At 33.6% G+C, this 27,127-nt stretch overlaps 1 pseudogene; it reads right to left on the bottom strand.

Annotated features, from left to right (window-relative positions):
* Window positions 1-256: 256 nt before the first annotated feature.
* LOC120189721 lies at window positions 257-22,632 on the bottom strand (annotated as a pseudogene).
* Window positions 22,633-27,127: the final 4,495 nt, after the last annotated feature.

Here is a 27,127-nt window from a genome sequence, read left to right as displayed (position 1 = left end):
AAAAAAAACCCCAAGAAAATGAAACTTTAGAAAGTAAATAAATAAAGCTCTTTGGATAACAAGTTAAACTTATTAAGCTGCAAAATGAGGATTACTGAGTTAAACAAGAGAAAAAGTCTACTTGCTTCAATTTAGCACACGGATCAACCTTTTCTAATTACAGTTCAAAACATCTGAATCATAATAAGCCAGTTTATTCCAATGCTTAAAATAGTTCCGATTACAATGGGGTGATGCCCTCGCCAATGAAGATCAATTGCAGTCCGAGTCCAGCTTAACCTCAATTGAGAGGGATTAGAACTGGAACTGCATCTCAGGTAAATAGCCGAGACCGTCAAGGTGGCTGGCCATGGCCTTGTTCATGGGTGGAGGACCACACCTTAGAATCTACATGGCATAATATCAAATTCAAGTTCATGTATTTTGTTATTTGTCAAAAATAAAAGTTTGTCTATGAAGCAATACTTAAATAATGTACACAAGCAATGTACCTTTATATCTGGAGCGGGTGCTGGGCAGTGTGCCTGAATCATTTCCTTTGACACAAAGCCGACACCGCCATCCCAGGCTTCAGGAGGCTGAGGAAATAACATCATAATGTAGTTTGTTAATAAAATGCCAATTAGTGTTAACATGCAATATGTAAAAAGAGGCTAACTGCAACCGATTATCTTTAAGGTTGCAAGTTTATGGAAAGAGATGCACCAATGGAAAATATTTATAAGAAAATGTATATGGAATGCACTTGAAGGTTATATAACACATCAGAACAGTTCAGTGAATGTAAGAATAACCATTTATTAGTCTAAGACCATCATAATTTTCAACACAATGCGACATATGAAATTGTTCATGTAGTTCAAACCACACACCATTTGCATTACCGAATCTGAGGAAGTAGTATCTGTGCAGCTAAATGAAGTGACAAAGCGACACATTTTCATTTTTTTAAGTATCCTTTATTTCTACTAAAGCTTGTCAGTATCATCCATCATATTTGTACAAGTATTGCTACTATGCATGAAAAAAGAGCATAATATATTAGCACTTCAGATGCCAATAAAGCTTCTTGGCTCCTATGAGATTTACAGGAAGATGAGGCCAAATAAGAATGAAAGAAAACATGTTAGGTGATAGCCACATAAGAAAGGCGACAAACCTGGTTCAAAACATAGTAGACATTGAAGCGACCGGGGGTAATTGGTGACAAGGCTATCCAACTCTTCCTGCAAATAAATCATTTGAATTTCACATTTTGATCCATTTCCTAATTCCTATAAACTAGTCACTAACCACTCATGCATGTATGTCATCCTGGTTGAGAACATACATCCATGATAACCGTAATAATCATCACAAATTAAAGGTGTAATGTTCAAAAACTATTTCAGCTAAGGAAATGTGATGATAGCATGGAAACGAAGTCCACAATGACATTTGTTAATGAAATAATATAAAAGTTAAGAGTTATTCAAAGTTCCATGAGACTATTCTAAAAGCCTAGTGAAGATACTAATTTTTTACCCATATTAATTTATTATTATTATAATTATAATTATTATTATTATAATTATTATAAATATTATTATTATTATTATTATTATTATTAAATACATATATAAATAATAATAAAAAATATACTGGCCCAATCAGTTAACCCAAATACAATGGCCCAAACCCATTCAGAAACCCTAAACCCAGATTAGGGTATGATCTCTAACCCTAGCCGCCTCATCATCACAGCCGTTGGATCTGAGAGATCCAACGGCCCACACTCATCCAGCACAAACCCTAGGGTATGATACCCTAGGGCCACGCGGCCGCCGCTGCTGCTGCTTCCAGAAGACTCCACCGCCACACCAACGTTCCAGCTTCCACCACGTCTACCAAAGACTCCAGAAGGCCGGCCGTAACCGCACACGTCTCCCCCAAACGGTGAGTCACCACTGGGAGTCCGGTGACTCACCGAAGGGGAATTCTTCAGACCGGTCCGATGACCACACCGGTGATGGCTATAAAGCCATCACCCCATCTGCGAGCAAAAAGGAGAGAAGACAGAGCCGGAGAAAGAAAAAAAACAGAGAAAACAATATAAAAAAAAACTACTACCAACGATCTCAGTCAACATCTCACAACCAGCAACCAAAAATAGAAGAAAAAGGAGAGAAGCTTATCGAGGAAACCCTGATCACCGGATCTCACCGAAACCTTCGAAACACCGAAGGTAATTTTGTAGATTTGCTCCGATTAAGAGCCTTTTAAGGAAAAAGAACACCGGAAACGTCCTTAGGACATCCCGATCTATTTAACGGTGTAAAAATAAAATTTTCCGGCCACCGGATGCGGTGGCCGGCGGTGACGGTCACGGCGGCAGACGGTTGCCGTCCGGTGACCGGCTTCCCTCCGATGAGGGAAGCTAGAGAGAAGCCAGAGCTCTCTCTGCTTGAGAGAGAAAGAAAAAAGAATGAAATGAAGGCTGGCCCTTCGGCCAGCCGTTTTGGACCTTTTATAGGCCTTCCCGAACGACGTCGTTTCGGGAAGGACTATGCGCGTAATTAGATAATAGTTAAACCCCGTCTGCCGTCCTCCTAACTTGTAAACTTTACATTTTAGTCACTAAATCGAATTTATAATATTTTTAATTCAGTCTTTGAATTTCAATTTTATTCATTTTAGTCATTTATATTAAAATAATATATTTAGGATAAATAACAGATTTAATCCCTTAATTTTAATAAATAATATTTTAATCCCTAGTTTATATTTTTAATTTATTTTATTATAATATCTGAATTTTAGATAATTTTATTTTAGTTACTAAATTATTAAATAAGAAAATAGCATGTTTAATCCCTATAATTCTAATTAATTATGAATTAGGTTTTTCAATTTTAATTTCACTATATTTTAGTTATTTATTTTAAGTATTTTTTATTGCTTTTAAATATATAGTTAGAATTGTATTTTTTTAATTTTTACTTGTTTATATATTTAAATGTTGTTAAAAATGTATAATAAATAAATATTTATTTTAGATAAATTATTTTAATATTTATTTTTCAATATCAAAGAAAAGGACAGTCTTAATACAACTGGATGTCCTATTCTGATATTTTAAAATTAAAAATTAAACAATATTATTTAAATTAATATTTATCAATATCAAAGAAAAGAGCTGTCTTAAGGCACCTAGAAGTTCTTTTCTGATATTTTTAAATAAATAAATATTTTTTATATAATTTTGAAATAATAGGATTATAAATTAAATATATTTTTGAATTTTTAAATTTTAATAATAGAGACAATTTATAATTAAAAAGTACCAATTTTGGGCGTTGTAGGGGTGCTAATCCTTCCCTAAACGTAACCGACCACGAATCCCTTTTTATTATTAAAAAGAACGAATTTTTGGTTATAAAACGCAGATCAGTTCATTTTTTTATTGATGTTTTCTTAAAACTCTTTTAAAGAAAATAATTTTTAGGTATTCGATCTACCTGATCCAAAAGGCCGATGGCGACTCACAAATTATTTTCAAAATTATTTATTCACATCAATTTCCCTGCCAAGTATAATATTTCGTTCCCGGACGAAAACCGGTTACGACAGCTTGGCGACTCCGCTGGGGACTGGTCAAACTTTTAAAAATCAATTATAAATTGTCTCTATTAATTAAAAATTAAAAATTCATATATTTATTTTTTAATTCTTTCTTGTCAAATTTTTTATTTATTTATTATTTTTATAATATTTATATGTTTTATTTTATTTGCAAGTATTTTATTTCATTATTTATTTTTTTGTCAAAGGTTTGAACATTTCTCCTCACACACAACACTTGCATTGCATTACATAAAACTCTATAATTGAGTTGTCCCTTTTAAATGGGAGTGAAAGCGACGTCTTCGTGAGAATTTATTCTCCGTGTCAGACCTAGCAAGTAACTTTCGGGGTTCATATGCTCTATGTCTTCGTGAGAATTTATTCTCCGTGTCAGGCATAGAGAAATGTATCCCCTCGAATTGAACTCGATCCACTTTAGTCTGTGATGGACTAGGATTGAGGGTTAGCAGCCTAAGAGGGCACTAACATGGACAATTCGAGTACCTTTACTCCTAGATCTGAAACCCTGCATATAAAAAACCTTAGAAACTCTTCCAATCCGAAGTCATGCCGAAATTTTGTCTAAAATAGGTGTACACACAGGAGAAATGAATTCTAAACTTTCTTGTTTATTTATTTTCGTTAATGATTAAATTACATGTATATTTAAATTCTTTAAATTTAGAAAAGCATGTTTAAATAAAAAAAATATATATGTAAATGTTATTATTAAATTTCTTTATTATGTAAACTAATTTATTTTCTTTTTTGTGTGTTCTTTATTTTTCTGTTTGCATAGCATCATACAGGATAAAAGACATTGATCCTTGTGTTAATTGTCTCATTGGAAAGCCTTCATCTATGGATAAAAAGTGTTCAAATCAAGTAATTCTAAACTCAGAAGTAAGACAGTGGGCTGAGGACTTACAAAGACGAGAAGGAGACAACCTGCAGGATGATTATGTATCTGACTTGGCCAGTTATGCTCCAGTTTCACTAAAAAGAAATGATGTGCAAGATTTGCGAAGCATTTGGGAAAGTTGGGATTCAAACAAAAAATTGCAGTTTTATCAGATTTACGGAGACATCCCATATTTTCTCTATGTTGAAGTGGATGATGAATTACTCAGAGCCCTAATTCAATTCTGGAATCCAGGGTACAATTGCTTCACTCTCAATAAAGAAGACTTGGTCCCTACTATTGAAGAGTACACAACTTTGTTACATATCGAAGGGGCTTTGGAGAATCGAATCTATTCAAAGTCAATTAAAACTCAACCCTTTCGAGTTAAATTAGCAAAGATTGCCGGGGTACGAGAAGAATGGGTAGCATCCCGTACAAAACAAAAAGGAGAAAGCGAAGGCATTGCTTGGACCAACATTAAAGAACTTATTCAGAGTCATCCAGATATTAAAGTACGATTCGATTTATTTGCTCTGGGTATGTATAGTATGGTCATCTTCCCAAAAGTATTGGGATATGTTGAAGCTGCAGTGGTAGATTTGTTTGAACAGCTACCGAAAAAGATTAATCCTGCTTCTGCAATCCTAGCAGAGACCTTCAGATCGTTAAATGCTTGTAGAAAGCTAGGAGGTGGACGATTCTCAGGGTGTACCCAGTTGTTATATGTTTGGATCCGTAGTCATTTTTGGAGGACAGAAAAGGTTTCATACCGACGTTTTAATACGGATTACTCACCATTAAAAGAATTTCTGGAGCAAGAATGGCCGAAAGAAATTAAAAAAGATATGTGGATTAATGCCTTTCGAAATCTGCAAAGCAATGACGTTGTTTGGCGAGCCCCGTGGCAAATCCAAAGGGAATTCTTTTACAGATGTGGTGATTACAATTGGATAATGCTGCTCGGATTATGGGGAGGAATTGGATATGCACCACTTCTGGTTATAAGACAGTATGAAGGTCGTCAATTTGTACCTGTCACTGCTGGATTACAGTCATCTGAGTTCGCATTCCATAGCAAAAATTATAAAAGAAGTATCATGGAAGCCGTTACAGCTTGGAAAACAACTTTTTGTATCCGAGCTAAAGCAGCAAAAGAAATGCTAACTCCTGATTATGAAGAATGGAGATCTGTCAGGAAAAACGAAAATATTCCTCTACCAGATCAAAATGAGGATATCTCTATGGAAGATCGCATTAAGGTGGTTCTGTCAGAGATTGAAATACTGAGAGCTGAGTTTAAAGCAGAAAGAGAAGGTTGGTCAAAAGAATTAGAGCAAATGAGACAAGATAAAGCTATGTTGGGTGTGGACATTGACTTTCATTCATCACAATGTGCAATGTTGAGGAAAGATAAAGAAAAAGTTGATGATGAATTCAGAGCATTACAGAAAAATTACCAGGAGTTATATAAATCCCGGAAAGCATCAGGATCCAGCCAATCAACGGTACAGAAGACCCGAGATTTGAACATTGAGAAAAGATGAGTTGAAGATCTGAAAGGAAAGAATAGCCGTCTACTCAAAAGCCTTGAAAAAGGAAAGCAAAAAATGGAAGATTTTGAGGTCGACAGAAGAGAGCGAATTATAAAACACAAGGCTGAACACCGTGAGATCATGAATGAAATGCAAAAAGAAAGGGATCGAGCCAAAGATTTAGAAGATATGAAGAATGACATCTTTGTTAAATTTGAAGGTGAGAAAAATATCATGTTCAAGGGATTTGAATCTGAAATGAACCAGTTAATTGCTGAACTTGAAGTCAGAGGCCAAAAGATGGAAGAATCCAATATTGAAAAAGAAAAATGGGAGTTAGAAAGAAAAAATTTCAACACCAGACTTGAGGTGGAGCAGGAAGTGGCTAGCAATTGGATGCAAAGATGCAGAAACAAGGATGTTCAAATCTAGAAGCTTAATCAAAGAACGCAAGAAACACGAACAAAACTTGAAGAAGATCTGGATCAGTCTAGAAACAAAAACTCAGAGTTTAACGCTTACATTTTGCAACTTGAAGAATCATTATTTCAAGAAAAGGTTCGTCTAGGGCCTAATGATCTCAAAGAAAGTAATGAGGAAAATGCTTCACTGCGAAGACGCATTAGAGATCTTGAAAAAATTCTGCACAATTGTCAAGTCAGAATCACTGAATTAGAGAAGACTCTTGAAGAAATGAATGAACAATGGCAAAAGTCAACTGAGTTCTATGTGGAAAGAAGTGAAGAAAGAAGCAATATGGTGTTCGAGGCCATGGTACAAATGAGCGAAGTTGCTAGATATGTTGGGGAACTAGCTGTTGAAGCCAAAATAATTGAGCATCATGTTGATCCAGTCTCTAAGTGCGGAAAGAAGGTGTCATGGTTAATGAAAAAAATTATAGAGCTTAATAGGAAAGCTATGCCTTATCTGTAGTTATGAACTATTATAAAGAAACTTTTGTATGCCGATGAAAGTTGTTCTATGACAGTTAACTTTTTGGGATCAATACCTTTTTGCATACATACATTTTGCATACATTCATCATTCATTTCATAATTTTCTTTGTAAATAATTTTATTATTTTATTTTTATTAAGATAAAATTCATTAATTAAAATTTGGAAAAAATAATATTAAAAGATTTTTCAATCGCAGTTATTCTGGCCAAAAGAGAAATACAACATCACTACGGTACTAGACAAGCTACTAAGAGAAGTATGGAGGATAAAATACAGCGTATTGAGGAACAGCATCATAAAGAACAAGAAGAAATGAGAATGAAGTTGGAAAAAATTGAAGCCAGTATTGCAAATTCACAAGACAGAATGATGCAGAAAATGGAGGACATGTTTAAAAGGCAGGCTATCATTGGAAAAATGCCTGAAAATCTTGTATCTTTTGATCAAGATCCTATGTATCCTCTAGGTTTTCCACCAGAACCAATTTATCACTCTGGTACTACACCTATACAAATCAATGCTCGTACATCTGCATTACAAGAAGTCAAACCACATGAAGATCAACAAGTGAATCCTGCATCTTCAAGAAAAAATCCGCTTATATCAGATGTGAAAATAGGGGATCTTAATACTGATCATTTGATCCCAGATTTGAATGAGCTGAATGAGAAACAAAAAGTAAATGAAGAATTGACCAAACAGATCAAGAGCTTAGAAGAACGAATGAAATCCGTGGAAATAACTGAATCATTCTATGGGTTTGATGCTAGTGAGTTGAGTTTGGTTCCAGACTTAATCCTCCCTATCAAGTTCAAAGCTCCCGAATTTGATAAATATGACGGTACTACATGCCCTTCATCCCACATTACTATGTTTTGTCGAAGAATGGCAGGATATGTGAAGGACGAGAAATTGTTAATTCACTGCTTTCAGGATAGTTTGACAGGACCGACTTTAAAATGGTATACTCAATTGACCAAAGCCAACATTAGATCCTGGAAAGATCTGGCTAAAGCATTTTTAGAGCAGTATCGCCACGTAACAGACATGGTTCCTGATAGATGGACTCTCCAAAATTTGGAGAAAAAGACTAACGAAACATTCAGGCAGTATGCCCAGAGATGGCGTGACACTGCGGCCCAAGTTCAACCACCTTTGTCAGAAAAAGAGGCCACAGTAATATTTGTTCATACCTTGAAGGCTCCTTATTTAAATCATCTAATGGGGAATGCAACCAGAAATTTTGCAGATTTGGTCATTTCTGGAGAACTCATTGAAAATGTCTTGAAAAGTGGCAAGATTGAATCAAATGATGGGTCTAGTTCCAAAAGACCTATGTACCGGAAAAAGGAGAATGAAGTCAACAATGAAAATTCTTACAACAAAGATTCATCGAAAAGTGTTACAATAACCCAGCCAATGGTTAAGAAAGAGGAAACAAACACTAATCGAGCAGATTCCAGAGGATTTCGAAAGGAAAATGAAAGGTTGTCTTTTACACCTTTACCAGTACCATATGCTGAGATCTATGATTCGCTGTTAAAAGCAGATGTCATACGGCCCTATCCTTTGGTTCCCATGCAACCACCATTCCCTCCTTGGTATGATACAAAGGCACATTGTGTTTACCATGAAGGAATCACGGGTCATTCTATTGAAAACTGTTTGGCATTCAAAAGGGTGGTTCAAAATTTGATCAACACTGGGAAGTTGGAATTCAATACACCATCTGCATCAAATCATCCATTGCCAAATCATGGAGATAAAAACGTGAATGCAATTCAAGAAGAGAACAGAAAGAAAGCAAAAACTGACATTTCTGAAATTAAATCTCCGTTTGTTTGGGTATTCCAACAACTCTCTTTAGCCGGTATAATTCCACAACAATTCAGGCCAAAGCAGAATGAAGGCAAGAATTATTGTGAATATCATCAGGAGAAAGGGCATAAAATTCAACTATGTCCTGAGTTTAGGGATTTGGTGCAAAAAATTGATGAACAATAGAGAAATAGAATTCTTTGAAGAAGAACCAGGGAAAAAAGAGGATGATGTTTGCTCATCAGAGGATTCTAAACCTAATCAAAGAATAAATGATCCTGTGATCATTAATGTGAAATCATCTACGGCGATTCCTGCACCAATAAAGCCGAAAGTAGTTATCACCACTCCTCTACCATTTCCATACAAAGATACCCGCAGGGTACCTTGGAATTATACTACCAATGTTTCAATGGTAGGAGGATCTATTTCTCTAGAAAAAACAGAAGAGAAAATACAGAGTTTGGGTACAACATCGACGTCTGAAGCAGTGAGCGAAGTCGGTTTCTTTACGAGAAGTGGGAGATGTTACTCTCCCGAAACATCCAATGCTTCAGAACAAGTGAAAGCGAAAGGAAAAGCCATGGCAATACCTCAGAAAGTATTTGAGGATGAATCCCTTCCAGCATTTAATGAGCATGTGACAGAAAAACAAGCCCAAGAATTTTTGAAATTCCTGAAACATAGTGAGTATAGTGTGGTTGAACAACTACACAAACAACAAGCGAGAATTTCTATTCTTGATCTATTGATGAATTCAGAAGCACATAGAAATGCTTTGATGAAAATCCTCAATCAAACATTTATCCCCGAAGATATATCCCTCAATAAACTTGACAGAATTGTGGGACATATAGCCGCTGACAATTACATAACATTCACGGATGATGAAATACCAGAAGGCGGAATGGGGTCAGTAAAAGCTTTGAACATCACGACACATTGTCATGGTCATGTGTTGCCAGGAGTATTGATTGACAATGGATCCGCTCTCAACTTGATGCCTCTAGTCACACTTCAAAGAATGCATATGGATCAATCACACATGAAGAGTTATCAGAATGTAGTACGAGCATTTGATGGTACTCAAAAAGAGGTGCTTGGGAAAATGGAAATACCGTTGTTAATTGGACCAGTCGTGTACAATATTGACTTTGTGGTGATGGACATCCACCCTACATATAATTGTCTATTAGGGAGGCCATGGATTCATTCAGCAGGAGCCGTTCCTTCTTCATTACATCAAAAATTGAAATTTGTTGTTGATGGACAACTAATATGTGTAGGAACTGAAGAAGAAATCATTGCGTCGGTAACAAGTGATGTTCCATATATCGACACCAATGATGATGCTCTTGAATGCTCTTTCCGAGCTCTTGAATTTGTAAATGCAACCTTTATTGCAGAAGGAAGCAAAATTCCATATCCCAGATTGTCTGATTGCACCAAGATGACGGTACGACAAACTTTAGGCATCGGAGCTAAAGCTGGGAAAGGTCTAGGAAAGAATCTTCAAGGGATTTCAGTTCCTGTCAAAATAAAGATGAAAAAAGATCGTTTTGGGCTTGGATTTAAGCCCAATTTTCAGCAAAAGAACAAAGAGATGAAAAGAAGATGTGAAGACAGAAAGGCAAAAATTGAAAGGAGGAGAAATCCTTTGGAAACACATGTCATTCCCACAGTTGAAAACCATATTCAGATCAGGGGGAACAATTAATGTAGAACAGCAGCTTGTTGAAGCCTTTAAAGAAGAAAAGTTGACGAAGGATCAAGACATAGTTGAAGAAGCTATGAATGGACTATTTATCAACATGATCATGAATGACAACAAGACTGGCAAATACTTGGATAAGATTCGCCCATGTTTTCCTGGAGAAACACTCAACAATTGGACCACTGAAGATCTTCCTATAGTTTTTAATATTAACGCAGAGTAATATTCAGAACTAATCTTTATGTTTAGCTCAAAAATATGAAAACTTTTTGTTATCTTGTAAAGGGAATTATGTTAAATATAAGAAATTTTCTTTAAAATTTTCAAATGGCAATCATTCTTTACATTTTCTTACATTTTTACATTTATTTATTTCATAAATTTACTATATTCTTTCGGAAATATGTCCGACTTAAATTTGTAGGTGTCACAGTGTTAATAGCATGTTTATTCCTAAATTTAATCCAGTGATAAATTTAGAGCAGCCTATATGTCTGGAAGAAATCAATGGGTGTGAGGATGAACTGGAATGTGATGTTCCTACTGAACTATTAAGATTGGTAGAAAAAGAAGACAAACAAATTCTACCCCACAAGGAAGAGGTTGAGACTGTGAATTTGGGAACAGATGAAGAAATAAAAGAGGTGAAAATTGGTACTACTCTGACAATCCAGATCAAACAAGAATTGATAAATCTCCTTCAAGAGTTCAAAGATATCTTTGCCTGGTCTTATCAAGATATGCCTGGTTTAAGCACAGATATAGTGATACACAAGCTTCCAATCAATCCAGAATATAAACCGGTCCAACAAAAGCTCAGACGAATGAGGCCAGAAATGTTGTTGCAAATCAAAGAAGAAGTGATGAAACAGATCAATGCAGGTTTCCTACAGGCATCTAAGTACCCAGAATGGGTAGCCAACATTGTTCCCGTACCAAAGAAAAATGGAAAAGTTCGAATGTGTGTGGATTACAGAGATCTCAACAAAGCTAGTCCGAAAGATAGCTTTCCATTACCCCACATAGACATATTGGTGGACAATACTGCAGGGCACGCATGGTTTTCATTTATGGATGGCTTTTCAGGATATAATCAGATAAAAATGAATCCTGAAGACATGGAAAAAACAACATTTGTAACCATGTGGGGCACATTCTGTTATAAAGTAATGCCATTTGGATTGAAAAATGCAGGGGCAACGTATCAAAGAGCCATGGTAACTTTGTTTCATGACATGATGCACAAAGAGATTGAAGTATACGTAGATGACATGATTGCCAAATCCCGAACTGAAGAAGAACATATTCAAAATCTGAGAAAGCTTTTCCAGAGATTGAGGAAGTATCAATTAAAACTCAACCCCGCAAAATGCACTTTTGGGGTAACTTCCGGGAAACTTTTGGGATTTGTGGTCAGCAAAAAAGGAATTGAGATTGATCCAGATAAAGTAAAAGCAATTCAAGATCTTCCACCACCCAATACAAAAAAAGAAGTTCGAGGCTTTTTGGGAAGATTAAATTATATATCTCGGTTCATTTCTCAATTAACTGACAAATGTGATCCAGTGTTCAAATTACTTCGAAAAAACAATCCTGAAGTCTGGAATAAAGAATGTCAAGAAACTTTGGATATTTTTAAGAAATATTTATCCAATGCCCCAATTTTAGTATCACCAATGCCTGATAGACCATTAATTCTCTACTTGACGGTCTTCGAAAATTCGATGGGATGTGTACTAGGACAGCATGATGAATCAGGAAGGAAAGAAAAAGCTATTTATTATCTGAGCAAGAAATTTACTGATTGTGAAGTTCGATATCCACCAATACAAAAATTATGTTGTGCTTTGGTGTGGACTACTCGAAGACTCAGACAATATATGTTATACCATACTACTTGGTTGATATCAAAACTTGATCCTTTGAAATTCTTAATGGAATCACCAGCTTTGACAGGCAGAATGGCTAGATGGCAGATGTTATTATCTGAGTTTGATATTGTATATGTCAACCAAAAAGCAATAAAAGGAAGTGTAATAGCTGATTTTCTGGCCAATCGTGTATCAAATGATTATCAGCCTTTGAACTTCAATTTTCCCGATGAAGATTTGTTGTACATATCCATGAATGAAAAAGTCAGAACAAGTGATGAATTTGCATGTTGGAAGCTTTACTTTGACGGAGCATCTAATGCTTTGGGACGAGGAATCGGGGCAGTATTAATTTCTCCAGAAAATATTTATTATCCCTTTACAAGCAGACTGGAGTTTTTTTGCACCAACAACATGGCGGAATACGAAGCTTGTGTCATGGGATTGAAAGCAGCTATAGAAAGAAAAATCAAATGTCTCAAGATATATGGAGATTCATCTTTGGTGGTATATCAATTGCGAGGAGAATGGGAAACAAAAGATCCCAAATTGTTGGAATACCGAAATTTTACCCTCGAATTAGTGAAAGAATTTGAGAGAGTTACATTCAATTATCTCCCTCGAGAAGAAAATCAAATGGCAGATGCTTTGGCTACATTAGCTGCTATGTTTCAGGCAACTAAGAAAGTTGATATGATGCCAATCAAAATGCAAGTATATGAAATTCCTGCACATTGTTATAGTGTGGAAGAAGAGGTAGATGGTAAACCATGGTATCATGATATTCTACAATATATCAAAAATCAAAGTTACCCACCAAATGCATCGGAAATTGATAAAAGAACCTTGAGAAGAATGGATGCTGGATATTTTCTTGATGGAGAGATTATATATAGAAGAAGCAATGATCAAATGCTATTGAGATGTTTAAATACCAGCGAAGCTCGAAACGTCATTAAAGAAGTACACAGTGGAATATGTGGAACACATGCAAATGGTCTTTCCATGGCCAGAAAAATAATGAGATATGGATACTATTGGGCTACTATGTACACAGATTGCATTGATTATGCAAAAAAATGTCATAAATGCCAGATATATGCAGACAAGATTCATGTACCCCAATCTCCTTTACATGTAATGACAGCACCCTGGCCATTTTCTATGTGGGGAATAGATGTCATTGGTGCAATCACACCAAAAGCATCGAATGGACATTGTTTCATCCTTGTGGCAATTGATTATTTTACCAAATGGGTTGAAGCTACTTCATATACCAATATTAAGAGATCCACAGTCTGCAAATTCATAAAGAAAGAGATAGTTTGCCGGTATGGCCTACCAGAAAAAATCATTACAGATAATGCTCTGAACCTGAACAACAAAATGATGACTGAACTTTGTGCACAGTTTAAGATCAAACATGCAAACTCAGTGGCATATCGTCCAAAGATGAATGGGGCAGTTGAAGCAGCAAATAAGAACATCAAGAGAATCATTACAAAGACCACTGAAACTTACAAAGATTGGCACGAGAAGTTACCTTTTGCTCTATACGCATACCGAACTACTATTCGAACATCTACTGGGGCAACGCCTTTTTCTTTAGTCTATGGGATGGAAGCAGTCTTACCAATTGAAGTTGAGATTCCATCGCTTCGAATATTGAGAGAAATAAAATTGGATGAATCCGAATGGATCCAAGCTAGATTTGATCAATTGAACCTTATTGAGGAGAAAAGATTGAAAGCTATTTGCCATGGACAGATGTATCAAAAACGGATGATGAAGTCTCATGATAAGAAAGTACATCCAAGAGAATTCCAAGAGGGTGATCTAGTACTAAAAAAGATCTTGCCTATACATAAAGATTTCCGCGGGAAATGGATGCCTAATTGGGAAGGGCCATACGTTGTGAAAAAGGCCTTTTCCGGAGGAGCATTGATCTTGGCAGAAATGGATGGAAAAATTCTGAGAAATCCAATAAACTCGGATTCTGTCAAGAAATATTATGCTTAAAGAAAAAAATGAAAAAAAGAAAAGAAAAAGAAAAGAAGAAAAAAAAAAGAAAAAAGAAAAAAAGGGGTCAAGGTGAAAACCCGCAAAGGGCATCTTGTAACCAAAGGAAGGATTTGAGTTGAAAACCTGAAAAGGCGTCTCAAATGCGGCTTGATATTAGGCATCTGGCAATTGAACTCTCTTAAGATTTTGACAGTTTGGAAGAAACTTCACATATACAAGCATTTCGACAACGTTTGAGATCTTCCAGACAAAAGCTTACATCATTTCTCTAAATTGTGTCAATGTGATTAATTTAGAAATACTTATGCTTATAATTTGTTGAGACATTTGAATTTTTATCATTCTTATGCTTGCCATAATTTTGAATACAATTCTATCTATTTCAAGTTCAATTTATTTGAGATTCAATTTATTTTTGAAAATTCAATTTATTCTTTTATTGAATTAACATAATTTTGAAATAATTTAAAGATTTCTGAATATCACTTTATGATAATACTTTTAAATACATGGAATACAAAGTAAGCAAGTCATCACCATCTTAAAGACATGAACAAAAAGATTGTTACATGGGATGTTACCGACAACAAGGTCAAATCCTCCAAATCTACTCATCAATTGCTCCAACCGATCACCATTCAGTTCTTGCACCCCTGTTTTCAAAGATATACTAAGACAGCAGAAGTCGATCTTTGCAGCACTGATTCCAGCAAAAAGAAACAAGACATTGATATCACTGGGAAACATGTCTCTATACAGATCCTTGTGTATGGTTTTTAAAGAAACCTAGAAGCATTTCCACATCATCAGGTTCAAGTGGAGCAACTTTATTCCTTCCAACCCATACTAGATTACATTTTCAGCACTCATCAAGAACATACTTCTGGACACTCGAATGTGGCTCATTGTCATAAGCTTCAAGAGCCTTACAGATCTTTTCTGTCAATTTGGCACTTCTTGTACATGTTTATAAACAGTTCAACTTTGTTCTTGGATCCCAGAAAGGCCATCATTTCTTTGTCAATGGAAAAGCATCAGCACATGGAGGAAGCAGAATAAAGAGAAAATCTGTTCTTAATTGGCAGAATTATGAATATAGCCCTTTTCAGTGTAGTAGCATGGAAATGCTTCGAATCTACAAATTCTGGCTCTACATCTAATAAGTACTGTGATATCCCAGTCCAAACATTAACTGGAAGATGAATGTATTCATAGCATCTTCTGGAAGTGTTCTTTGAGTTATCTGATCTGGTTTGGCAGAACCAATCATTGAATTTGGAAGATGAATGTATTCATAGCATCTTCTGGAAGTGTTCTTTGAGTTATCTGATCTGGTTTGGCAGAACCAATCATTGAATTTGGAAGATGAATGTACTCATAGCATCTTCTGGAAGTGTTCTTTGAGTTATCTGATCTGGTTTGGACAGAATCAATTATTGAATTTAGAAGATGAATTTGCTAATAGCATCTTCTGGAAGTGTTCTTTGAGTTATCTGATCTGGTTGGACAGAATCAATTATTAAATTTAGAAGATGAATTTGCCAATAGCATTTTCTGGAAGTGTTCTTTGAGTTATCTGATCTGATTTGGCAGAACCAATCATTGAATTTGGAAGATGAATTTGCCAATAGCATCTTCCGGAAGTGTTCTTTGAGTTATCTGATCTGGTTTGGCAGAACCAATCATTGAATTTGGAAGATGAATTTGCTCATAGGAGAAATAAGGAGACTCAATAGCATCTTCTGGAGGTGTTCTTTGAGTTATCTGATCTGGTTTGGTAGGAACTACAAAACCAATCATTGGAATTAAAAGATGAACTGCATGATCGTCTTCATTAAGAAGTTTCTTTTCAAGCTTCTTTTGCTTATTCCTTTCCCAAAAAATCATAGCCCAGGGCTATTTGAAGTTTCAGCCTCTGAGAATCCCATTTTTGTCAAGTATAACAGTTTATTCTCCTCATCAGAATCAGAATTCAAGATTTCTCGGTATTAGAAGAACTATCGATATCTGTGAAATCATCTTGAAAGGTCACTTCATAATCAGATGAATTGTTATCAGAATCAACATGTTGCCTGAATGCAAGCTTTTCAAGAACCTATACTATTGAGTTTTATTCTCAAGAGATTTTATGACATTATATCTACATTTGTCAAAGATGATAGAGAAAGATCTATTGGGTTTTTTACTCAATTCACCAATCTGAAATCAAATAAATTAACATTCATGCATCATATTTTAGATGTTTACAAAAATAGGTGCATTTTCATTCATTTTCATCTATGTTGAATTTTTAACAGGAATTCAAAGATTTTAACAAAGATTCAAATCCATCAAATTGATGGATCATCATTTCCAGAGAAAGTTCATAATGAGAAGAACTCATCTGAAGAAGGAAGAAGAAGTTCATAATGAGAAGAATTTGTTCAACCTTTTACCTGATTTCATCAAATTGATGGATCATCATTTCCAGAGAAAGTTCATAATGAGAAGAACTCATCTGAAGAAGGAAGAAGAAGTTCATAATGAGAAGAATTTGTTCAACCTTTTACCTGAATTCATCATTTGATGGATCATCATTTCCAGAGAAAGTTCATAATGAGAAGAACTCATCTGAAGAAGGAAGAAGAAGTTCATAATGAGAAGAATTTGTTCAACCTTTTACCTGAATTCATCAAATTGATGGATTAGCTTTTCCAGAGAAAGTTCATAATGAGAAGAACTCATCTGAAGAAGGAAGAAGAAGTTCATAATGAGAAGAATTTGTTCAACCTTTTACCTGAATTCATCAAATTGATGGATTATCTTTTCCAGAGAAAGTTCATAATGAGAAGAACTCATCTGAAGAAGGAAAAAGAAGTTCATAATGAGAAGAACTTGTTCAATCTTTTGCTTGAATTCATCATTTGATGGATCAACATTGCTAGGTAGAGTTCATAATGAGAAGAACTCGTCATCTGAAGAAGGAAGAAGAAGTTCATAATAAGAAGAACTTGTTCAATAACTCTATCACAGAAAGAAAGAGGTCAGCATCATCCCCAGCAGAAAGTTCATAATGAGAAGAACTCATCTGAAGAAAGAGAAGAATTTATTCAATATCTCCATTATGATCAAGTGAAGCCAAATGGATAAAAAAATTTATTATCTTTTCATCTTTGCCCTATTCTTGTTAACACAAGAATGAGCAAAGAGGGGCAGCTGAAGATACTAATTTTTTACCCATATTAATTTATTATTATTATAATTATAATTATTATTATTATAATTATTATAAATATTATTATTATTATTATTATTAAATACATATATAAATAATAATAAAAAATATACTGGCCCAATCAGTTAACCCAAATACAATGGCCCAAACCCATTCAGAAACCCTAAACCCATATTAGGGTATGATCTCTAACCCTAGCCGCCTCATCATCACAGCCGTTGGATCTGAGAGATCCAACGGCCCACACTCATCCAGCACAAACCCTAGGGTATGATACCCTAGGGCCACGCGGCCGCCGCTGCTGCTTCCAGAAGACTCCACCGCCACACCAACGTTCCAGCTTCCACCACGTCTACCAAAGACTCCAGAAGGCCGGCCGTAACCGCACACGTCTCCCCCAAACGGTGAGTCACCACTGGGAGTCCGGTGACTCAGCAAAGGGAATTCTTCAGACCGGTCCGATGACCACACCGGTGATGGCTATAAAGCCATCACCCCATCTGCGAGCAAAAAGGAGAGAAGACAGAACCGGAGAAAGAAAAAAAACAGAGAAAACAATATAAAAAAAAACTACTACCAACGATCTCAATCAACATCTCACAACCAGCAACCAAAAATAGAAGAAAAAGGAGAGAAGCTTACCGAGGAAACCCTGATCACCGGATCTCACCGAAACCTTCGAAACACCGAAGGTAATTTTGTAGATTTGCTCCGATTAAGAGCCTTTTAAGGAAAAAGAACACCGGAAACGTCCTTAGGACATCCCGATCTATTTAACGGTGTAAAAATAAAATTTTCCGGCCACCGGATGCGGTGGCCGGCGGTGACGGTCACGGCGGCAGACGGTTGCCGTCCGGTGACCGGCTTCCCTCCGATGAGGGAAGCTAGAGAGAAGCTAGAGCTCTCTCTGCTTGAGAGAGAAAGAAAAAAGAATGAAATGAAGGCTGGCCCTTCGGGCCAGCCGTTTTGGACCTTTTATAGGCCTTCCCGAACGACGTCGTTTCGGGAAGGACTATGCGCGTAATTAGATAATAGTTAAACCCCGTCCGCCGTCCTCCTAACTTGTAAACTTTACATTTTAGTCACTAAATCGAATTTATAATATTTTTAATTCAATCTTCGAATTTCAATTTTATTCATTTTAGTCCTTTATATTAAAATAATATATTTAGGATAAATATCAGATTTAATCCCTTAATTTTAATAAATAATATTTTAATCCCTAGTTTATATTTTTAATTTATTTTATTATAATATCCGAATTTTAGATAATTTTATTTTAGTCACTAAATTATTAAATAAGAAAATAGCATGTTTAATCCCTATAATTCTAATTAATTATGAATTAGGTTTTTCAATTTTAATTTCACTATATTTTAGTTATTTATTTTAAGTATTTTTTATTGCTTTTAAATATATAGTTAGAATTGTATTTTTTTAATTTTTACTTGTTTATATATTTAAATGTTGTTAAAAATGTATAATAAATAAATATTTATTTTAGATAAATTATTTTAATATTTATTTTTCAATATCAAAGAAAAGGACAGTCTTAATACAACTGGATGTCCTATTCTGATATTTTAAAATTAAAAATTAAACAATATTATTTAAATTAATATTTATCAATATCAAAGAAAAGAGCTGTCTTAAGGCACCTAGAAGTTCTTTTCTGATATTTTTAAATAAATAAATATTTTTTATATAATTTTGAAATAATAGGATTATAAATTAAATATATTTTTGAATTTTTAAATTTTAATAATAGAGACAATTTATAATTAAAAAGTACCAATTTTGGGCGTTGTAGGGGTGTAATCCTTCCCTAAACGTAACCGACCACGAATCCCTTTTTATTATTAAAAAGAACGAATTTTTGGTTATAAAACGCAGATCAGTTCATTTTTTTTATTGATGTTTTCTTAAAACTCTTTTAAAGAAAATAATTTTTAGGTATTCGACCTACCTGATCCAAAAGGCCGATGGCGACTCACAAATTATTTTCAAAATTATTTATTCACATCAATTTCCCTGCCAAGTATAATATTTCGTGCCCGGACGAAAACCGGTTACGACACCTAGCATTATGTGGTAAAGACATAAGCAAGGATTCGGGCCTATCTTATGTCCGGACCTTGCCGCACCCAAATAAATAAGTCAACAAGGGTCTGGTCTAGTATACAATTGCATTCAAGTCCCAACATACCTCGGCATTGCCCAAAGGTAGGCTTAGAAGAAACCTGTCCTAGGTTTGCTACTTTGGACCAATCATTTAGGCGAGTACTAGAAAGATTAAAAAAAAGTAGACAGTAAAATACCTTCAAAAGAATGTCCTCATATGTAACATTCGCATAAATAAGGTGTACATTTGTTGTGTCTTTCGGGTTCTCCAATATGGCTCTGGCTACCTGATCAAAAACCAAAACCAGAAAAGAAATGATGGTAAAATGGTTATACATACATTTAAAACTTTGCGACCAGCTATAATTAAAACATTTAAAGGCAACATGTCTCAAATCCAACCAAATACATTAAAAGAAGACTTCATGACAAATGATTAGCATACTTGGAACATTGGAGTAATTCCAGAGCCTCCAGCAATCATCCCAAATGCTCTAACTTGACCAGGCTGATATCTGAACCGCCCCTGGAGGAAACAATTCACAGAACAGCATTAAGAAAACGGTAACCAAATGTGAATTCTCGAGTTGAACATAATTCAGCCAAAGCAAGAAAGCCAGCTAGCCAGCAAGTCTTCAATAATTTGAGTAAAGTGTATAAAACAAACGTGATGTGTTTGTATCGTATAGGAAATGCACAGTAACGATCAGTAAGATTGCATCAGAGTCAACTGTAAAGAGAGCAAAAATGAGTTTTATTGAGAAAATCTAATCTTACAAGTTGCAATGAAGGCAAAATGATCCATAGAGACAAGGGCAATTTATGCATTCATATGAAAGAAACTATACCTTGGGACCCTTCACAGCAAGATAACACCAACGCTCATCTCTCTGAAATGGTGTGACATCCTTCCTTGAGGGTACATGAAAGTTAGTACATGGGAACACCCAGATATATAAATATCACACTGAAGATAACTCCAATCAGCAAGAAGTTACAGGTAAGTACCTTAATAACTAATTCAAAACGACCAACATCAGAATCCAATGTTGTAGGTGTATATGGTTTAATAACCTCTTCACCTTGGCTATCCTTGCCTCTGTTAAGATGAAAATCATGTAACTTATACAGTAGCACAGTTCACAAGCATTCGGAAAGTATCTATAACCATTTGGCCTAGGAAGAAATACAAGAAGAATGAATATAATCAACTGAACCTGCAACTTATATGCTGCCCGATGGGAAGACCCAAAACTGAAGTAGGTGTAGGAAGTTCAAACGTGAACTTTGCCACATTATGACTAAGCTGTTGGCGCTTAACAAGCTTAAAATCTTTGAAATTCTCCGGATCTAGACAGCCTAAATGCACATATGGAAGTGTTAACAACTTCGTAAGTGATTAATAAAATAACAGAACTTGGGAAAGGAGAAGTGTACTGGGAAGTAGATTAATAACCAGCAAGTCAACTTTTACAGGGTAAAAGAGGTAGTTGTTTTGCATTAGCGAAGAAAAGTCCATTGACAATAGGGAATAGTATAAGGAAATAAGGATCCATCGGAACCCTATAAGTGTTAACAAGCCAAACTCAAGATGATTTAGTACCTTGACTTCTTGAGCCTACAACTTTACCTAATCTAGCAATCATAAGTTGAAATGAACACAATAGATCGGTCTCTTGAAATGCATAAATATGCAACTTTGATCAGATATTCAGAACAATCCACATCAAAATATAGCCCTATATTGACTCCATTTGCGTTTAACATTTTTCACTTGATTCCAGCTTAGACTGTTCTTTATAAGCACACCCAAGTTATAATTGCTCAACTCCCTGAGTTTTGCAATTAACGACGAAAATCAAGTTAAGCTTCGGTACTTATGAATGAAACTGCATACTAGGAAAAGGAAATAACATGGTTTGCAATACTTGCTTCTAATAGCAGGATAAACTATTTAATTCAAACTACACAAGAAACAAAACTCGATCCTATACCATATATTCAGTCAGTATGCCAAAACATTCAGAATCAGAACAAATCATAATAAACAGAAAACACTCTCAAGTAAGCCAGAAGTAGGGATATAAATTGCCGTCAAGGTCACATTTTTGTTGCGTTTATCATAATTGCGGACATAGTGGGAGCTATTATGGTCATTGCGGTCATACAATAAAGGTTTCGGACGCAAAGCTACTGCTGTATAACAGCCACTATTTAAATCCCTGGCCACAAGTTAAACAATCTGAAGACCTTAACATCCCAATTTCAGCTTTTATTCACTACATTCTTAACAACAAGCTGTTACTCTATTTCAATACATTGCATACCCTAAAAAGAACCATTAACCAATATATACAAACACCAAAACATACACACAGAAAACCCAGATTTAAGTAAACCTATTACTTAACACTCAAAGATCAATCAATTAAAAAGAAATCTTTGAACAAAAGAAGAGAATTTTAAAGGTCTACAAAACAGCATAAAGCCAATTGAGTGAAAAGTCAAACCTTTAGGTTTCCTAGAGGAAAAGAGATAAGCAGCGCCAACAACAATGGCTAAAACAGCTACTGCTGCACCAACAAGAATCTGAACATCCACAGATTGCAAGAATTCCAAATCCATGATCTTACAAAACCAGCCACCGCAAATTCCAACACTTCTAGCAAAAAGACCCCAGATTTTTAACTAATGGGTTTATTCCTTGTTTAGCTTTTGCAGTGGTGATTTGGTTTGGGTTTAGTTTATAGGCTGAGAAGAGAAGATCGAAATGGTGAAATGGGTAAATGTTAGATGGAGGAACAGTGCATTTCTGTTTATAATTAGACCAAAAGTGAAGAATTTGGTGCCACCTAACCCCCAGATATCAGGGTCTCCTCAAACTTATCTTTCTTTGGTAGGATAGAAGATGAGATGCAGGACTTAATTTTTTAATCAATTAATTAGTTAATACAAAACCACACTTTCTTTTCATCTTACCAATTAAATCAAACACGAACCAAATAATTAAAAAAGATTATTGTTATCTTTTTTTTCAAAAAAAAAATACCGTTATCCTTAAAGATTTAGAGGTTTCATATTTGAGTAAGGATATTTGAGAATTTATTGTCTAATTGTTGATAATTTTTTGAATAAATATTATCTTATAATAATTTTAAACTAATAAAAAATTGATTAAATCAAGATTGAGGATCAAAATGGTTCAAAATAAAAAAAATTAAAAACTATAATGATTATTTAATTAAACTACAATGGTTTTTCCCCTAAAAGTAAAATGTTAAAGATTAAAATATTTTGAAAAATAGGAATCAAAATGATAATTTGATTAAACATAGAGATAATTTTGATATTATACCAAATAATTAAATTAATTAATTAAAATATCGCATATCACATCAAAGTCTTCTGTTTTTTTTATCACCAGGTTTTTTTTAGAAGGATAATGTTGCCAACTTTAGTCCAAACAATTTTTATCACTATTTTTGTATTATTGTACCTGCTTTGTTATTATTTTATTTTATTTTTTACTGAAAAATAAGATTTAATTTTTATGTTTTAGCTCAGGGATGGGCACAGGTCGCAACGGGTCGTTTTTTTACGGTTCTAACCCCCGACCTAAAAATATATATCAAAAATTCGAATTTATCTCAATGAATTTTAGGGTTTTTTCTCGCCTCAAAACCACCTTGATTTTTATACTCAAATCCCGACTCAAATCCGATCAGATATGAATATATGAATATTTTAAAATAATTAAGAAAATACATTTTCTAATAATATATTTACAATTATTTATTATATTTTGAAAAGCTAAATTAATATATTTTATAATATTTTATCTTTTAATAATTAAATCATATATTTTAATAAAATAAAATAAAAATATTTAAACTTTTAATATATATATAAATATAAATTAATCGGACCGATTTGGGTCATTGATTTTTCACCTTAAACAGAGCTCTACCCTACCTCAAAATTTTATACCATACAACCTACCCATCCCATTCTAAACTCTGAAATTTCAAAAAAGAAATCACTCTTATAGGGTCGGGTTGGGTCGAGTTCCATCATCCCTATTTTAGCTGATATCATAAATTTGATTGATGCGCCACATATATCTTCTGCCTCTTCATATTATTTCGTATATTTTCTTCTTTTAATTTTAGGATAGAATACACAGAGTACATCGATTATAAGATGTTATTTTGTTTAGTCTTCAAACAATTAAAAGTTAAGGTAAGTTATGCATTTAATATCTAAACTATCAATTTTGATCCATTTTAGTACCTAAACTTTTAACTTTTTAATAAAAAATACTTTCAATTTTTTCAAAATTATATCTAACGTTTAGTTTTTGTTTCATTTGATTACCCTTTAAAAATATAATGTTAAATTTTAAAAAATTGAAAGTTTAAGTACTAAAACGGATCAAAACAGATAGTTTAGGTACTAAATGTGTTAAAATTTTAACCGCAAGTACTAAAATGAAATAAAAACTAAATATTAGATATGGTCTTAAACATTAAACAATTGAAAGTTTAAGTACTAAAATGGACCAAAACTAATAGTTTATGTGCTAAACGCGTAGTTTACCCTAAAAGTTATAAAATGATTTCATAATTATAGGGTGTTTCTTTGTTGAGTACCTGACTATAACTTATAAAATGGTCTTTTGATTATTCATATATTCCAAATGCATTTTTTGTTAAAAAATTGACGACATTCTGACCTAAACGAGTTTGGAACGTCCTATAATCTCAAATGACTATCATATCTCAGTCATTATATTAACGTCTAACTCAGATTACTATTAATATTTTAACAGAAAAAGACGAGTTTAAGAGATATGAATTATCGGATAATTATTTTATAATTTTCAATAATCAACTGTCGGATAATCAAATAGTCCCTATAGTCAGACACCATTTGTATACTTTAACCTTAGGGACTGTTTGGTACAAGGAAAAGATCATTACGAAGGGTAATGATTTTTTCTGGAATCTTATTTCCATGTATGGTTTGAAGTGATTCCCACTGGTAAAGATTATTATCAATAGTAACATTTTTGGGTCAAAATAGTGGTAATGTGATTCCCTCAATTTTCTTAGGTATTTGTTAATTCCCATCAAATTGGATAATATTGTCCCTTATGTATTGAGTTTTTTTATTTGAATCCCTTGTATCATATTTTTTTAATTAGATAGGTAATTATTTGTTGTATAAATTTATTAAATATTTTATTTCAAATTAATTTAATTTTTTTAATTATGTTTCATACATTTAAATATTTAATAGTATTTTGACATTTAAAATATATTTTTTGATATTATATTTATGATACTTATAATATTAATAATTTAAATATATTATCTAATGGTTACTCTTATATTTTGTGTTGATTGTTTTTAGGATGCTCGTTTAGAATTATGTTTATTCTCAGTAATCCTCTATATATTCGATATGATAGAGACCAAGACATTGAAGCATAATCAAATATATAAAGTTTGCATGTTGGGTAGAAGAATTTAAAAAAAAACTACCAAGCATTATAATTTTTTCACATACATTAAAAATAGTATATATTGTGGTGTCATTTTCCGTTGTGAAATTATTGTTATATTTGAAGATCGTTTAATATATTAAGTATATTGATAATAAGTTAAATATGATTTTTTTTATAAAATTTAAATAGTGTAATAAAAATAATTTTATGAACTTTTATGTAATTATTTTTAATTTAACATTGAAAGTTTAATTTGTTAAAAATAAAATACATCATAAATACAATTTAGTAAAATATGTATTCAAGTAATCTTATATTTCATTAACCAAATATTGTAATCTTATAATTTTGCAGAAGAAACCAAACTAGGTAATGTAACATTCTCAGTAATATGTCAGGTAAGGTTATATTCCGAGAATTTTATTCTCGAAAGTAATCTTACATTTTGTAAACCAATCGTTTACTTAATTTTATTGGGTTTCGTTTTATATATTTGATGTTGTTTCTTTTGTTTGTAATAAATTCAAGTTCTCTTTCTTAACAAAAACTCCATTTTACTATAATTTTATATAAATAATTGTTTCACAGAATAAACTGATTTGAGATTAAAATTTTAAAGTGAAAAAACAGTACATTGACAGAAAGCGCACATTAATTAATAAGGGGAAAACAGGAAATGTTAGGAATTTCTTTTCAAACTACAAACCCAAGGGCCAAAAGCCAACAGTTTTGTCCTCTCGTGGTTTGAGAAACTATAAAAACTGCCCTTAAAGCTTTCTAAGTTATTGATTGTTTACTTCAGAATGATTAAGCACTGAATAATTTAAATGTTAAATGATTCAGAGGCTCTATATGAATTAGTTCTGAATGTGACATATTGTTTGATAATGGTCTTGAATCATTCATAATGTACTTCTGTGCTGAATCATTCAACACTGTTTTGCTGAATCAGTCAGCACTAAATCATTCAGAGGTGCGAAACAAACGCGCTGAGCGCTGAACGGTTCAGCATTCAGCGCTGAACGATTCAGCATTCAGCGCTGAACGGTTCCATTAAAAGACAAACAAACAACCCCTAAGTATTTGTAAAAGTCAATATCAGTAAATTTGATGGATTATGACAGACCGTATCCAACATCCAGTAAAGTTTTAATAACCGAGGACACGAGACCCGAACTTGATGTGTTCCACTTAATTTTAATAAAAAATTAATATCGAGTTTTGCATATTAGATTTTTTAAATTATGAATTCAGCTCTGGTCAAGTTCAAGTTTTAGATGAAAAATTATATATGATTTGATCTGAAAAATAATGTAATTATATCTTATATATATAGATAATTACAATAATATTTTTTGTATTACTATTATTTTAATTAGATATATGTTTTATCAAATTTTAATATATATTTATATCAAATCAAGTCGAATATGGACTTTATCTCAAAAGATGGGTTGAGTACAAATCAAGTGAAGCAAGCTAAACCCATGTGAGATTTCAGATGAAAGGTATATTGTAACACCCCAAACTCAAATCAAGGGTTAAGAGCATTACCGAGACCATTAAACATGATCAAGATCAATAAACGATGGATCAGATAGAGCAGTAGACATTACAACTGCAGGGCTATATATATTTCAAATCCTTATGAACAATAAATCATTCTAAGCTAACAACCATATTAATTCAATTCCATTCATTAGCTTATTAATTAATTCGATAGACCATGAATTCTAATTTAAGTAAGGTAGTTTCATTTAATTTCAATTCTCAATTCATTAGCCCGATTACTAACATAAAACCACATGCATTCTATAGAAATTTTATGAACATAACATGTTCTAACATTAATACATAATCGACT

The sequence above is a fragment of the Hibiscus syriacus genome, unplaced genomic scaffold, assembly GCF_006381635.1.
Source record: "Hibiscus syriacus cultivar Baekdansim isolate YM2019G1 unplaced genomic scaffold, ASM638163v2 tig00116959_pilon, whole genome shotgun sequence".
Taxonomy (NCBI): Eukaryota; Viridiplantae; Streptophyta; class Magnoliopsida; order Malvales; family Malvaceae; genus Hibiscus; species Hibiscus syriacus.
Note: the sequence above shows the minus strand (reverse complement) of the source record. Positions and strands in the feature narration are given on the sequence as shown.